This window comes from Trachemys scripta, chromosome 2 (genome assembly GCF_013100865.1).
Source record: "Trachemys scripta elegans isolate TJP31775 chromosome 2, CAS_Tse_1.0, whole genome shotgun sequence".
Taxonomy (NCBI): Eukaryota; Metazoa; Chordata; order Testudines; family Emydidae; genus Trachemys; species Trachemys scripta.
In genome coordinates, this window is record NC_048299.1 from 157,297,384 (window position 1) to 157,312,672 (window position 15,289).

General features: G+C 40.7%; 1 long non-coding RNA gene across 2 annotated transcripts in view; it reads left to right on the forward strand.

Annotated features, from left to right (window-relative positions):
* LOC117873050 overlaps positions 1-14,777 on the forward strand; it is a 24,818-nt gene extending 10,041 nt beyond the window's left edge. Inside the window, exons 4-8 of one of the 2 annotated variants that reach the window (XR_004644628.1) lie at positions 737-846; positions 5,871-5,975; positions 8,670-8,728; positions 9,711-9,770; positions 14,629-14,777. This is a non-coding gene — a long non-coding RNA (uncharacterized LOC117873050). The remainder of the gene's footprint in view (positions 1-736; positions 847-5,870; positions 5,976-8,669; positions 8,729-9,710; positions 9,771-14,628) is intronic. The other variant, XR_004644627.1, reaches the window with a different exon arrangement.
* The last annotated feature ends 512 nt before the right edge of the window (positions 14,778-15,289 follow it).

Consider the following 15,289-nt stretch of genomic DNA (forward strand, 5'->3'; position numbering starts at 1 on the left):
CGGCTCTGTTTAAGAGCCGAGAGTCCGGGGAGGAGCAGAGCCGCCGCGGGAGGGGAAGTGCCCGGCCGGCATTTTCCCAGACATGTTCGGCTTTTTGGCAATTCCCCCCGGACGGGGGTTTGATTGCCGAAAAGCTGGACATGTCCGGGAAAAACCGGACGTATGGTAACCCTACATTAGGTTGGCTTTATTAGTATCAAATTATAAAATGTTCAAAGTGATACAATTAAAATAAGGAATTTGTTCAGAAGTCAAATACTGCCTGTTCTCCCCTTCACCCTGCTTTCCATTTTCACAGCACAAACTGACAGTTACACCAGCAAGATCATTGCATATGGCATGCTGCAGATAATAAAAAGTTGTTTTACCCATCAAGATAATGTACACTTTGGCAACATCATTTCTCAAATGCCCAGTCCTTTGACTGTGGCTGCACCCATCTTGCACTGGGATATGCATTTCTTAACTCAGCTGTGGCTTTTTGCTGACCTTTGATTCTTCAGGCTCTTCCTATACTAACCAACAACACTCTGAATTCAGCGCTGGAAGCATCTTTCACTGGACTCTTCTCCTTTTAGTTTCCCCTTTAGGTTTATAGTAAAATCCCCAGCAATCCTGGGAAGAGCATTTATTTAGTTTAGAATGCAACATGGTCTCCACTTTGACAGCTCAGAAGCAGTCAAGCTGCATTTCTGCAGCAGTAAACAGTTGTGTAACTGCAAATTGCTCTCCACAGGTACTAGCAGGACACCAGAACATTCTTGGAAAAGTTTGAATTTCAGAGTAGTGTCCCAACTGATCCAGGTGTCTCTCAAAGGCCAGAAGAGCTATCAGGATCTTGTCAAGGTATCTTACATAATAATTTTATGATTATTTTTCCATAACTCCCTGGAAACTTGAAATGGAAATCTATTTCCTTGACAAAAACTGTTCTGTTGTGTGTTCATTAATTTACTTTAGGGTTGCTCATGACTTGGCATGAGAACTTTTGCAGATAAAAGATGTATAATTATTTGCGTTTTTTTTTTAAATGCAAAAAGAATAACAAGATTTTGGAAATAGGGTGACCAGACAGCAAATGTGACAAATCGGGACCAGGGTGGGGGCGGTAATAGGAGCCTATATAAGAAAAGACCCCAAAATTGGGACCGTCCCTATAAAATCGGGACATCTTGTCACCCTAGAAATAGATGAATAGAAAATAGTAATACTAACATTGCTTTTCTTTGCCTGGGCAGGGCTCTTAACTTTATTTTAAACAATAAAATAATTAACCTTGGGAAAGAAGCATCCATGATTTTTCATGACAAAGTTATAGAGAAGAAAGACCTGTACAGAACTGTTTACAGAGTTTACTGCTGTATCTTCTGTTTGGCACAGCTCTATAGCAGGTTTAGCCAATGCAGGAAAACTTGTTTCTTTTAAAAAGGGAAAAGTATTGTGATAACAAATATCCCATTTGTTTAGGGATTTACCCAAAACCAAATAAATGGTATTTATTTAATAGTAATTTTTATAATAATAATATGTATGGCATCATTAATGCCACAAATATTATGGTGATTAAAAATAGCATGCATTACTATCCATTCCTTGCTGTTCTGTAGCCATTTTCACCTGGTAATAATGTTGCTTTTATTCACATAGATCCTTATATTGAATATCAAATGTTTATGATTTCTCCTCAAATAAAATCTACTAGTATAAACATATTATCCATTAGGATCAATTAACATCCAACTCTCAAAATCCATGTAAAGGTGAGATCTGTGCAGACATAGAGTTCTCAACCCATTGACCCACAGCTGTGCTATATTAGAGGCATAATGATGATCTGGCATTTAAAGTGGCTCTTTCTTCTTCTTACCCCTGAGAGCTCTTTTCAGCCAAGGATCCCAAATAGTTTACAGACTTAAACAGATACACAAGCTCTACTCAAGGATCACTTCACCCAAAACTAAAGTGCATCTGCTTTGGGGTCAAAGGCAGCAGCTGTCTGACAGTACACACTAACACTGCATAACAGTTTTGGAGAGGGAGTGAAGAGGAATCCTATATCCAACTGCAGAGGGGCATTTAGGAAGGCAGGATGTAGTTCCTAAGCTGGAATTTGGCCAGGACATCTGGGTTAATATCCATAATGTTATGAAAAGCATCACAGGATCTTTAATGTTCATGAGTGGTCAGGACCTTAATGTATAATAGAAAATATAAATACACTATAATAAATAATACATCTTTATTTTAAATCTCTCCTTGCTGAAGGATTCTGGCTGTTGTACAATGAATAAACTAAGAGCAATTAATAAACTTGAGGACATTGGCTAATCTTCATTGCTTCCAGACTGGCCAATTCCTTAGGGACTGGGGAGGCCTGTGTGGTCTTTGTACTAGGAAAGGAATGGGGGAAAACAGTTCATTTTGGTTCTCCTGGGCAAGGTTAGTTAGGTTACTGTGAAAATGTCACAGACTGGAAGGAAAGACTGAAACTTCTGACCATTCTAGAGATGAAAAACCTCTGCAGAAAAGATGACCTTCTGCATTCAGCTCACAATCACAAAGTCTGTAGACCAACTCATAATATTTGGGGCAGACTTCATCAATACAGATAAGACCCTTTCAAACTGCAGGGACTCTCAATTTTATCCAATAGGGAGCAGAAGATAAAAGCCCTAATGATCCCAATTAGACACTGATTTAATTATGTTTGGGAAAAATCATGGACTTTTTACAGTTTGTTACAATGCGGTTATGTGGCCATGTCTGTGACATTTCATGCTTTATTCTAGAGTTCATTTACTTTTTGGCCTTTTATCATAGCAATGCCTCGGTATTCCCAAATGCCCGGCACTGCTGTTGACTTGTGCAGAAAATAGGGAATGGTTATAGCTACCAAGTTTTGTGCAGTTCCATGTGAGACATTTTGTGCAAATGATTTAATTCGCTAATTTGTATACGACCTTTGGCTTTAAAAAATTGTGTAGATTTAGTGCTGGTGAAAGGCGTTGGCTTGGTCTTCTGTTTAGCTAAAGCAGAACAGCAGGGCAAGCTTTCCACAAACCCTGACCATCCAGTATGCCTCATCCCTGATCTTGGGGAAGGGGAAAGGACTTTCCTGCAGAGATAGTAGGGATAGTTCTTAAAAGGGAGTCATATATGTATTCTCAGACAAAATAAAACCTACATGAAGGTGGAACTGAGTTTGAGAATACATATTAGTAAATTAAGGGTAAAAATATAACTAATAGGGATATTATAATTATCCCCAAATGAAGCATAATAAATCCACAAAATTTCTAGTTAAGGTTACACTTGAAAGAAATCCAAAGATGTCAAGATAAGAAATGTTGTGTGCAGTGTAGTTGCAGTTGTAGCCATGTCAGTCCCAGGATATTAGAGAGACAAGCTGTGTGAGGTCATATCTTTTATTGGACCAGATTCTCTCCCCAACAGAAGTTGGTCCAATAAAATATATTACCTCACTCACCTTATCTCTCTCGGGTAAGAAATGCACAATTAAGGCTTGGTCTACATTAGGAATTTACAACGGTATAGCGATGTTTCTCAGGGAAATCCATACCCCTGAGAGACATCGCTATACCGACCTAACCCCGGTATAGACCAGCACTAGGTCAATGGAAGAATTCTTCTATCAACCTAGCTACTGCCTCTTGGGGAGGCCTACAGTGATGGGAGGACTTCTCCCGTCAGCATAGGTAGTATTTATACTGAAGTGCTACTGCTGCAGCAGTGCCACTGCAGCATTTTAAGTGTAGACAAGCCCTCAGGAACTCAAACAGCATTAATTGTCAGACACATAGATGAACATAATTTGTTGGGGAAAACAACAACATGGTTTTTGTAAAGGGAAATCATGCCTCACCAATCTACTAGAATTCTTTGAGGGGGGTCAACAAGCATGGACAAGGAGGATCCAGTGGACACAGTGTACTTAGATTTTCAGAAAAATCTTTGACAAGGTCCATCACCAAAGACTCTTAAGTAAACTAAGCTGTCATGGGATAAGAGGGAAGGCCCTTTCATGGACTAGTAACTCATTAAAAGATAGGAAACAGAGGGTAGGAATAAATAGTTAGTTTTCAGAATGGAGAGAGGTAAATAGTGGTGTCCTCCAGGAGTCTGTACTGGGACCAGTCCTATTCAACATATTCATAAATTATCTGGAAGAAGGGGTAAACAGTGAGGTGGCAAAATGTGCAGATGATACAAAACTCAAGATAGTTAAGTCCCAATTAGACTGCAAAGAGCTAGAAAAGGATCTCACAAAACTGGGTGACTGGGCAGCAAAATGGCAGATGAAATTCAAGGTTGATAAATGCAAACTAATGCACATTGGAAAACATAATCCCAACTATAGATATAAAATGATGGTGTCTAAATTAGCTGTTACCATTCAAGAAAGAGATCTTGGAATCATTGTGAATAATTCACATCCACTCAATGTGCAGCGAAGGTCAAAAAAGCGAACAGAATGTTGGGAATCATTAAGAAAGGGGTAGATAATAAGACAGAAAATATCATATTGCCTCTATATAAATCCATGATATGCCCACATCTTGAATACTGCGTGCAGATGTGGTCACCCCAGCTCAAAAAAGATATATTGGAATTGGAAAAGGTTTAGAAAAGGGCAACAAAAATTATTAATTATTTATTTAATTAATTAAAACATAATCCCAACTATATATATAAAATGATGGTGTCTAAATTAGCTGTTACCATTCAAGAAAGAGATCTTGGAATCATTGTGAATAATTCACATCCACTCAATGTGCAGCGAAGGTCAAAAAAGTGAACAAAATGTTGGGAATCATTAAGAAAGGGGTAGATAATAAGACAGAAAATATCATATTGCCTCTATATAAATCCATGATATGCCCACATCTTGAATACTGCGTGCAGATGTGGTCACCCCAGCTCAAAAAGATATATTGGAATTGGAAAAGGTTTAGAAAAGGGGAACAAAAATTATTAGTGGTATGGAACAACTTCTATATGAGGAGAGATTAATAAGACTGGGACTTTTCAGCTTGGAAAAGAGATGACTAAGGGGGGGATATGATAGAGGTCTATAAAATCATGACTGGTGTGGAGAAAGTAAGTAAGGAAGTGTTATTTACTCCTCAGAACACGAGAGCTAGGAGTCACCAAATAAAATTAATAGGCAGCAGGTTTAAAACAAACAAAAGGAAGTATTTTTTCACACAACGCACAGTCAACTTGTGGAACTCCTTGCCAGAGGATGTTGTGAAGGCCAAGACTATACCACGGTTCAAAAAAGAACTAGATAAGTTCATGGAGGATAGATCCATCAATGGCTATTAGTCAGGATGGGCGGGGATGGTGTCCCTAGCTTCTGTTTGCCAGAAGCTGGGAATGGGTGACAGGGGATGGATCATGTGGCATCATGTAGAGCTGTCAGAAAGTGGCCATAAACTACTGTAAAAACCTCCCAATGGGTGTAGAGTTCCTATATCCTAGCTATCAGACTCAGAGGTCCATGTTTCTGCCATGTATACCTGGAATACACCTCTCATTAAGGAAGCCGCTGGGCACGTTGTTTAAATTTATTCTGCATGTTATTTGGAATGTATTTAAGGCCGAGTTAGGACACTGGTGATAAAACAGCAGTATAATAATGAAAAGCTTTTGTATAATAGCAATATAATGATGAGAAGCTGCTCCTCAGGGCAGAGGCACATATTATCTACTGATCAGCTCCATATACATCTTTGGTGCTATATTAAAGATAATTAAATGTTATTGTGATACAGTAACAACTCCTTTCATTGATATAGTGCTCCAATAGCTCATTAATAAAGGGTGATTTATATTCTGGATTTACAAAGGAAAAGAAAGAAATATTCCTGGCATCGCCAACTCTAGAGCTGAGATGGGAAAAAAAAGCAGATGACATCACCATAAGGAGGGAGAAATGATCTTCAGATGGACAGGTAACAAAGAGCTGTTTGTGTTTATGTATAATTAACTGGCCTGCACAGTGAAGCAGGTAGGTGTTACTCTGCTGCATATATTGCATGTATGCAGCTCATTCAGGAGGCCAGAAAGGGTGCCCTTCTTAAACCAGTATGTTGTAAGAGAAAGACAGTAACCAGGGATTTCCAAAAGCGAAGGCATGTTTAACACACTTGATTAATTGCTTTTGGAAAGTGACAATGAGAACAGACAGTAGTGAAGCAGCAAAATAAAAGGCTATCTAATATAAGCAACTGAAATCCTCAATTGCATAGCAATTGACTTAGTAACAGAGATGAGAGAATTATAGTAAATTGTTACAGATCAGGTAGCAGAGGTGTGACAAGTAAAATGTTGCAGGCATTGCTGTTGGGCCCAGTTTTGCTCACAATATATCAATGACACAGAAAAGGGAATATGCAAGATGTGCAAATTTGCTGAAGACATAACTAGGAAGACCAGCTGGTACCATAGAGCAGGGCATTGGATTGAAAGGCACAGAACTAAATGGGGGCTGGAGCTAACAAGGGACTTTTGTGTTTTAATGTAGAAAAATATAATAAAATAATTAAGGTAGGACTGAAAAGGACAAAGTGGATTCTGCCCTAAATTATCCCCATCAGCAAGGCACTGATTAGAAGAAAGGTCTGGAGAACAATGATGACAGAAAACTAAACTTACTAGCTCAGCCAACAAGAAATCAAAGAGCAAAAAGGAGGTAGTGAGAGAGGGATATAGCAGGAATGAGAAAGGGTCACAGGGGCAGTGAGACCAAACCTGGAGTGCTGGACACAGTTCAGGGTTCCGTGTAGCAAAGAGGATATTGAAGATTACTCTTGTTTCCAGTAGTGCTCACACTATGCTAGGCACACCCCAAAAAGGCACCAAAGAGGGCAATGAGGGTGCTAAAACTCTCAGAGGGTACATACCTAAGCCAAGGTTATAGGAAAGAATTTGTATTCCCTAGAAGAGACGAGAGTATGACTGAGGGATATCCATTTTTAAAGGATGGAGGGAATGTGGGTGTTAGGAATGCATTTGCCAGGGTAACAGGCAGAAAAAGAAAAGGGCATAAACTGAGGCTAAGGCCTGGTCTATACTGGAGGGGGTGTCGATGTAAGCTACGCAACTTCAGCTACGGGAATACCGTAGTTGAAGTCGACATATCTTATTCCAACTTACCTCTCGTCCTCACGGCGTGGGATCGATGGCTGCGGCTCCCCCATCGACTCCGCTGCTGCCGCTCGCTCCAGTGGAGTTCCGGAGTCGACGGGGAGCGAGTTCGGGGATCGATATATCGCGTCTTAACGAGACGCGATATAGTGATCCCTGATAAATCGATCTCTACCCACCGATACAGCGAGTAGTCTGGACGTACCCTAAGAAATGTGTGAGTACGAGTTGCCAAAATCTATTTAATGAGCAGTAAAATGACGTGTTCCTTTCTGCTACTTGTCTCTGACTGAGAACTGATTAATTCAACACATATTTAAACATAGCATAATCAAATCATAGAAGAAAACACTTGAGTCATCATTTTCATTTCATCCATACCCCCTTTTTTTATATTTCTGTTGTGTTGCCTGTACTAGAAACCCAATTGCTAATCTAGGGTCATTCAGATTTCACCATCAAGGGCCACGTTACCAATTTGCAAGGAGCATGAGAGAGGCAGGTAATTTGCATCTATATACTTTTGCAACTAAAAAGTAAATGTGCTCCAGTATTAGTTTGTGTTTTTATCTTCCTCAGTAGATTAACAGAAATTTCTTTCTGGCTGAGTTTACCTGCAATAGAAAAACAAAACAGTTCTTAGAAGGGAAAAGCAGAAATGAGATTTGGCCTAATAGAATTTGTAGTGTCCATGAATGTACCTCCAGGCTCCTTTATTGCAACTCATATCTAGGAATGAAGCTTCACACCTGGAAAATCCTCAATCAATACAAAATGCAGTTGTCTTTTTAGTGGACACATCACCCCAGTGTTCCTTCCTCTGTATTTAGTCCTCACTGAATACAGAATCTATTTAAAGGTATTGGTTCAGATATTCAAAACCCTCCACGCAAATGGCCCTGGCCACCCAAGAAATCATCTCTGTGTCCACAGTGATGATCTCCCACAACAGTTGCTTTCCCCAAAAACAATGAAACTGTTGACCAATAGTAGGAGGCTCATGAGTGTGAGCAGGGCCGGCTCCAGGGTTTTGGCTGCCCCAAGCAGCCAAAAAAACCCACCGTGATCGCGATCTGCAGCGGCAATTCGGCAGAAGGTCCTTCGCTCCCAGCGGGAGTGAGGGACCGTCCGCTGAATTGCCGCCGAATCGCTGGACCTGCCACCCCTCTCCGGAGTGGCCACCCCAAGCACCTGCTTGCCAAGCTGGTGCCTGGAGCCGGCCCTGAGTGTGAGGGACAGAACTTTCACAGGAGCCAGACCTACACTTTGAAACTCACTTCTGCAAGAGCTAAGAGTGACACCAAGCCTCACCCTATTCAGAACTAAGATCTTGTCCACAAGAAAGTTGTACCAATGTAATTAAATTGGTTTCTAAATGTAAATCTCATCTCTTCAATTTAGTTTCCCTTCAATAATTTCTTCACACACAAATGGATACCCAACACACCCACTCACTCACACAAACTGCCTATAAACTAATCAAATTATTTCTCTTACAGGCTGGGAAGGAAGAGAGATTCTTCTTCCTCTTTCAGATTGGGAGGCAACAGATGCTAAGGTAATGGGGGTTAGAAAGTACCTAAATAGAAAGATAGATCTCCCAATCCAAGTGTGTATCCACACTAGGAAGAAAAGATATTTTACCATATATTAGTTAACATATGGTAACATCCTAGTGTGGACAGGGCACTTTTAGTTTTCACACGTTAGCAGGTTGAGGTAAACACTAACTAGGGGGAAGCCTAAAGCTAATATGTGGCGAAATACTCCTTTTTTCCTAGTGAAGACAAAGCCTAAGATGAATTAAACTGGAGGGTGGCCAGAGCTGCGCTTACTCCACAGTCTCCGCATTTAACCATTAGAGCACTCTTTTGGGACTCTTCTTCTAGCCCCTCTTCACCATAAATTGCTTTCTGTCTGTCCTGGTTCTCAGTTGTTGGTTATGGAGCAGGTTGGAAGATTATTTGTATTTAGAGTTTTTAACAGCTGAAGTCCAACCTAAGCCTCTCAGTTCAAGCCTTTACTGAATTTGAAAAGGGGAAGTAAAATCCCCCCAAAAAGTTCCTTGACATTGATAGGGAATGTGAAAACTTATAAATAACCAATTGCTTGGTACTAAGTCCATGGATGATCCCAGTAAGGACAGATGCTATGGTTACTGATTTATGGCTGTGAAGGACTTAAGAACAGTCCCAATGTCAATGGAGCTTCAGGCATGCTAATAGCAGCTCTTTGCTGCTTGCTGCCCAGAAGCTGCTTGGCAGGGTCTCATTTCACATTACTTAATTTTCATCTGAAAATTGTGTTTTCGGGCCTAAATTGATGGTTATAATTATTATTCCTCTGAATTATTTCTAATATGAAATTCAGCAACTGTTTAATAGTTCACAGAAACAGTACACAGCAGTTTTAGACCAGAAGCAAAGGAAAAGCAGGCAGAGGACTTTAAGGAGGTGGATATCTTGATTCTCATTAAGTTTATTACATTACATGTTTTAATCTTGTCTTTAGTCCTTGAATTTGTACTTGTGTTATTGTAGACCACCCATGATACAGTAGCTGAAGGTTCTGTGGAGATAACATTACCATGTATTTTTGAGGTATGTATTGGTTTTTCAATTACTTTTCAAACCAAGTCAGAGACAGGACCTCATTCACCAGGGTTAGCACCTTAAATTTGAAATATATATTGGTACATTTGTGTAAACATTACATGGGATACACAAGAAGAATTGGAGTCTTGCCATTTTTAAGACACCGTGAAAGACTCATCTTTTTGTGCAAACCTGTTCACAAAAACAGAGGTCTACAATGATCTGTATGTTCTCCAGGTGAGGATTTAGCCTTTTTAGGGTTCTGGATAAATCAAGGGAGGAGTGGAGAGTTTAGGCCAATATAGGGAGAACCAGTGTGAATCTAATTTTTGTTACATGACACCTAGAGAGGTAGGGGAATTAGAAGTACACCTCTACCTCGATATAACGCTGTCCTCGGGAGCCAAAAAATCTTACCGCGTTATAGGTGAAACTGCGTTATATTGAATTTGCTTTGATCCACCGGAGTGCGCAGCCCCGCCCCCCGGGCCTCCCCAAGCGCTGCTTTACCACGTTATATCCGAATTAGTGTTATATTGGGTGGTGTTATATCGAGGTAGAGGTATATAGACAGCAGACTTTCAGTGTCCTGCATGCAAATCTCAATGGTGCCCCCTGCTGGTTTGGGTTGGTTTCAAAAGGTTTTGTTTAAGGCATCTTACATCTAGAGCTGGGTAAATAATTTATTTTTTGGTTCAACCTGCAAACCGAAAAATCAAAAACAATAGATAGATTCCGAAAATGTTCAGAATTTGTCAGCAAATATGTGTGTGACCTCTAGTGGTTAGGGCACTTGCTTGGGAAGGAGAAGACTAAGGTTTGAATCCACACACTGGCTCAGGGATTCAACTCAGAGCTGTACCCTCCTAGATGAGTATTCTAACCACCAGGCTATAGACAGTTCTGAGATGAGTCACTCTCAGGTTCTCCTGTGAAAGGTATTTTACTTTGTATAAATACTTAAATATTCATTGGGCCAAAGAGAGAGAGAGAGTTAGTGAAAATGACAATTCCCTGGTGATTAAGTCTCTCACTGTGAGGTAGGAGTTGTGGATTCAAATCTTCTGTCTGCCTGATTTAGAGGAGGGATTTGCATACACATCTCCCACATCCCAGGTAAGTGCTCTAACTGCAAGGCTGATAGATGGACAGACATGCTGTCTCTCACTTCTCTGAAGCTGGCCCAAACTAACTTGGTCACATTTATGAATAGTTTCAGCTCAATCAAAAGAGTATTTTTGGCACATAACATATTTGTTGAAAAAATGTCATCCTACTTCACTCTGATGGAGGAAGGTGGGTTGCCCAGTGTGGCTGTCAAGAGACCAAGGATTGTTAATGCCTTCAGTGCTGCATTAGAACGGGGGAGACTACAAGGACTCACATTGTTGTCACCTTCATTGCCATATATTCTGTGTTGTGGTGTACAGCATATTCAGTTATTTACAGTAAGGGTACCAAATTAATTCTGTTGAGAAGACAAATTGCTGTTTAAAATTATTTGTTTTTTTGTGCACGCAATTAACTGATTTGTTGACAAAGTGGTAATAACCATGCAAGTTACATGCTCAGTCATGTACCTTTATTATTGTAAAATATGGCTCATGATGTGATTCAAGAGTTGCATCCCAATTAGATGACTAGTTCACATCTCTTAGAGCTGTTATTTCAGGCTGTGTACAGATTCAGGAAAACCACGCTGCCTCAGTTAGGTATAGGCTACACATGTTTCATATTTTTAAGATTTTCTTTACAATAGTAAGAGCTAGAGATATTCTTCTTTTAATGAAAACTTGCATTCTGCAAAATCTGAATCTGTCATATAGGCTGAATAAATAACAGAAACAGACCATATCTGTCTCCTGGATCCTATGTTTAAAACCTGTTTGAGTGTCTTTTCACAGACCTATGTTACTAAAAGTTTTAAATTCAGAATAAATTAATAGTGTGAGAATATATCTTAGTAATTAAACTAACTAAATAATAGGTAGATGACTGTTGCATCTAACAGTGATGTCACGGTGTCATGTGTGTTCTTATGTGGCTGTATAGTCCAATCTGTGAAGAACAAGATCACAAACAGATATCACACAGGAATGTGCAGGCTCCCTCTTGATACTTGGCTGTCATTTTGATCGATTTTTCACATCTGTCTTCCTCAAAGTGTTTACAACCTTTATGGATAGTTGCTTTCCATTCAGATCTGTCTGTGGCTCTGTCTTCAAAGTTATCAGTAGTTATGCTGCATGAGGTGAGATTCTGCTGAAGTGTGAAGGGCTTTCATTGACTACCCCTCTTGCATTTTCTGAGTTTCAGCTCACTATAGAAAAGTTTTGTTGGGAGTCTATCATCGCCCATTCTTATACTATGACCTGCCTGTTTAAGCAGAGCTTTGATTACATTGCCTTGTTGCTGGTTGTTTTTTGCTTTTTCAAAGACTTTAATGTTTGAGACTTTGTCTCATCATTTTCAGAGTGGTAGCCGTTTTAGTCTGTACCAGCAAAAACAACGAGGAGTCCTTGTGGCACCTTAGAGACTAACAAATGTATTTGGGCATAAGCTTTTGTGGGCTAAAACCCACTTCATCAGATGCATGGAGTGGAAAATACAGTAGACAGGTATATATATACACAGGACATGAAAAGATGGGAGTTGCCTTACCAAGTGTGGGGGGTCAGTGCTAACGAGACAATTCAATTAAAGTGGAAGTGGGCTATTCTCAACAATAGAATACCAAGGGAGGAAAAATCACTTTTGTAGTGGTAATGAGGGCAATGTAATCAGGGTGGCTCATTTCAAACAGTTGACAAGAAGGTGTGAGTAGGGGGAAATTAGTACAGGTCTGTCGCATCTTACATGCATTTAACATGCGTGATTTCAGCTTTACGCGATTGGCAAAAACAAACAAACAAAAAGAGAAAAATAACAATTTTAATACTGTACCTGTAGTGCGGGCGATTCCGCCTGCCATTAAACTCAATGTAATTTTGACTATACGCGGTTTTCGCTTTACGCACTAACCGCAGAACAGAACCCCCCGTAAGATGAGACAGAACTGTATGGGGAAATTAGCTTTTGTAGTGACCCATCCACTCCCAGTCTTTATTCAGGCCTAATTTGATGGTGTCCAGTTTGCAAATTAATTCCACTTCTGCAGTTTCTTGTTGGAGTCTGTTTTTGAAATGTTTGTGTTGAAGAATTGCCACTTTTAAATCTATTATTGAGTGTCCAGAGCTTTAGAATAGAACAGATATAGCACACATGAAATTTTACAAGATACTTAATGTGTTTGCAGTAAACTGTCCATGTTTCACATGCTTATAAATGGGGTGCTATCTCTGCTGAATTGTATATCATAGATTCATAGACTCCATGGCCAGTAGAGAGCACTGTGATCACAAAATCTCATTTCCTGTATAACACAGGCCATAGAATCCCCCCCCACCCCGCCCAAATTATTAGAGCTCATTTTTTAGAAAAACATCCAAGCTTGATTTAAAAATAATCAGTGACTGGAGAATTACTCAGGTTGTCCCATTTATTCTTTTTAAAAACTGGCTCAACTTTAGCTTTCTTCCAGTCTTCTGTGCTCCAAGACTTATTGAAAATCAATATTAACGGTCTAGTGAACTCCCCCGCCAGCTCTTTTAAAACTCTTGAATGCAAGTTATTTAGACCTGCTGATTTTAAAATGTCTAACTTGAGTAGCTTCTTTTTAATATCTTCCAGAGATATTAGTGTAATGGAAAGAATGTTATCATCATCATAGGATGAGACTATGTCATCTGTTTTTCCCCAAATACAGAAGAGAAATATTTATTGAACATGTCTGCCTTTTCTAATTATTATCAGGCTTCCGTGAATTTTTCTTTATTGCCCGTGGCCTGTCCCTGACTTTTACTAAAAATATCCATGACAAAATCTTAGCCTTAATCATGACTGCAGAAAGCTTATATTGAGAAAAAACTATATTTGTGGTGAGATATTTCAGAATATGGATGGGAGGAAACACTGACACTGGAAATAACGGGGGTGCTTTTATTTTAGCTTTTGGTAGACATGAAGGAACAGAGATGTGCTGCTAAAATTGGAGCAACAGGATATCCTGTCTGAAAGCAACAGCATGTTTCTCTTTCCAGACCTTAGAAAGGATTTGAGGGAGGAACAATAGATGTTCTTGTCAGTGTTAATGGAACAGTATCTGCCATATTCCATGAGCAGGAGGAAACACATTTTGGGGAGCGCTCTCCAGATCCAAGCACTACAGGAGAAAACAAGGCCTACACAATGTGAAACTAGAAGAGATATAGAATGGGAGTGGTGGGAACAACCAGCTGGCCAGCCAGACACCCACAGAGAGAGAAATGGGGGTGAGAGGAAGGGAGTCAGTTAGTTTGTGTGTTCCACTATGAGTTTGTTACTGGGTTTCTTTCTCATTGTGCTGCTTTTATATCTGAGTTGTCCACCCCCACCAGAGAGACAGACTAATCACCAGAATAAGGTGAGGTTATTTCTGTGCAGCCTCTCCAGCTGTTGCATCTTTTCACCAACCAAGACTGTAAGCTTTTTGGGGCTGGGGCTGTTACTTATTATGTATGATTATTAGAGAGACAAGGTGGGTGAGGTAATATCTTTTATTGGACCAACTTCTGTTAATGAGAGACACAAACTTTTGAACTACACAGTGCTCTTCTTCAGGTGATTATAGCACCCAGAACCATAGGGCTAGGTAGGATACATGACTGAGCCCTTTGGGTACTATAGTAAATTCCATTGTTACTGATGCTTGTGATAGTTTTTCTTAAAACCCCAGCTGTTGGAGGGCTGTGACTATATGAGAATCTTGGTTTTCATTTACCTCTAGAAAAAAATGGAAGTTTCCAGCCCTCCCGCTTGCAGAGAGAAATCTGAAACCGTGAGCTGAGCACAGAAATGAGAAAGAGCAAGGACAGGCTTAGAAATGAAGTGAAGAAAAAGCACCCATTTAAAAATGGGTTTGAAGGTGGGGTTGACTTTTGAGTGTTGGCCATACTGGGTGATGTTGAATGTAGGGTGATGAGATAATAAGTGTGAAAAATCAGGGCGGGGATGGGGGGTAATAAGTGTCTATATAAGACAAAGCCCTGAATATTGTGATTGCCTAGGGTTACCATATCTCATAAATAAAAAAAGAGGACCCTCCACGGGCCATGGCCACATCCATTTCCCCACCCCTAGCCCTGCCCCAACTCCGCCCCTTCCCCACCCTAACTCCACCCCCTCCTCCCTCCCACTCCCAGCCAGGGGGAAAGGGCTGCCCCAGTGCCACCAGCTCCATGGTTTCCCGGGCAGCCCCCAGACCCTGTGCCCCCAGCCGGCGCTTCCCCAGTGCAGCTGGAGCCCGGGAGGGGAAGCACCCAGCCGGGGGCGCAGGTTCTGGAGGCTGCCCAGCAAACCGTGAAGCCGGTAGCGCTCGGGCTTTGGGCAACCCCTATGCCTCCGGACCCTGTGCCCCCAGCCGGGCACTTCCCCTCCGGGGCTCCGGC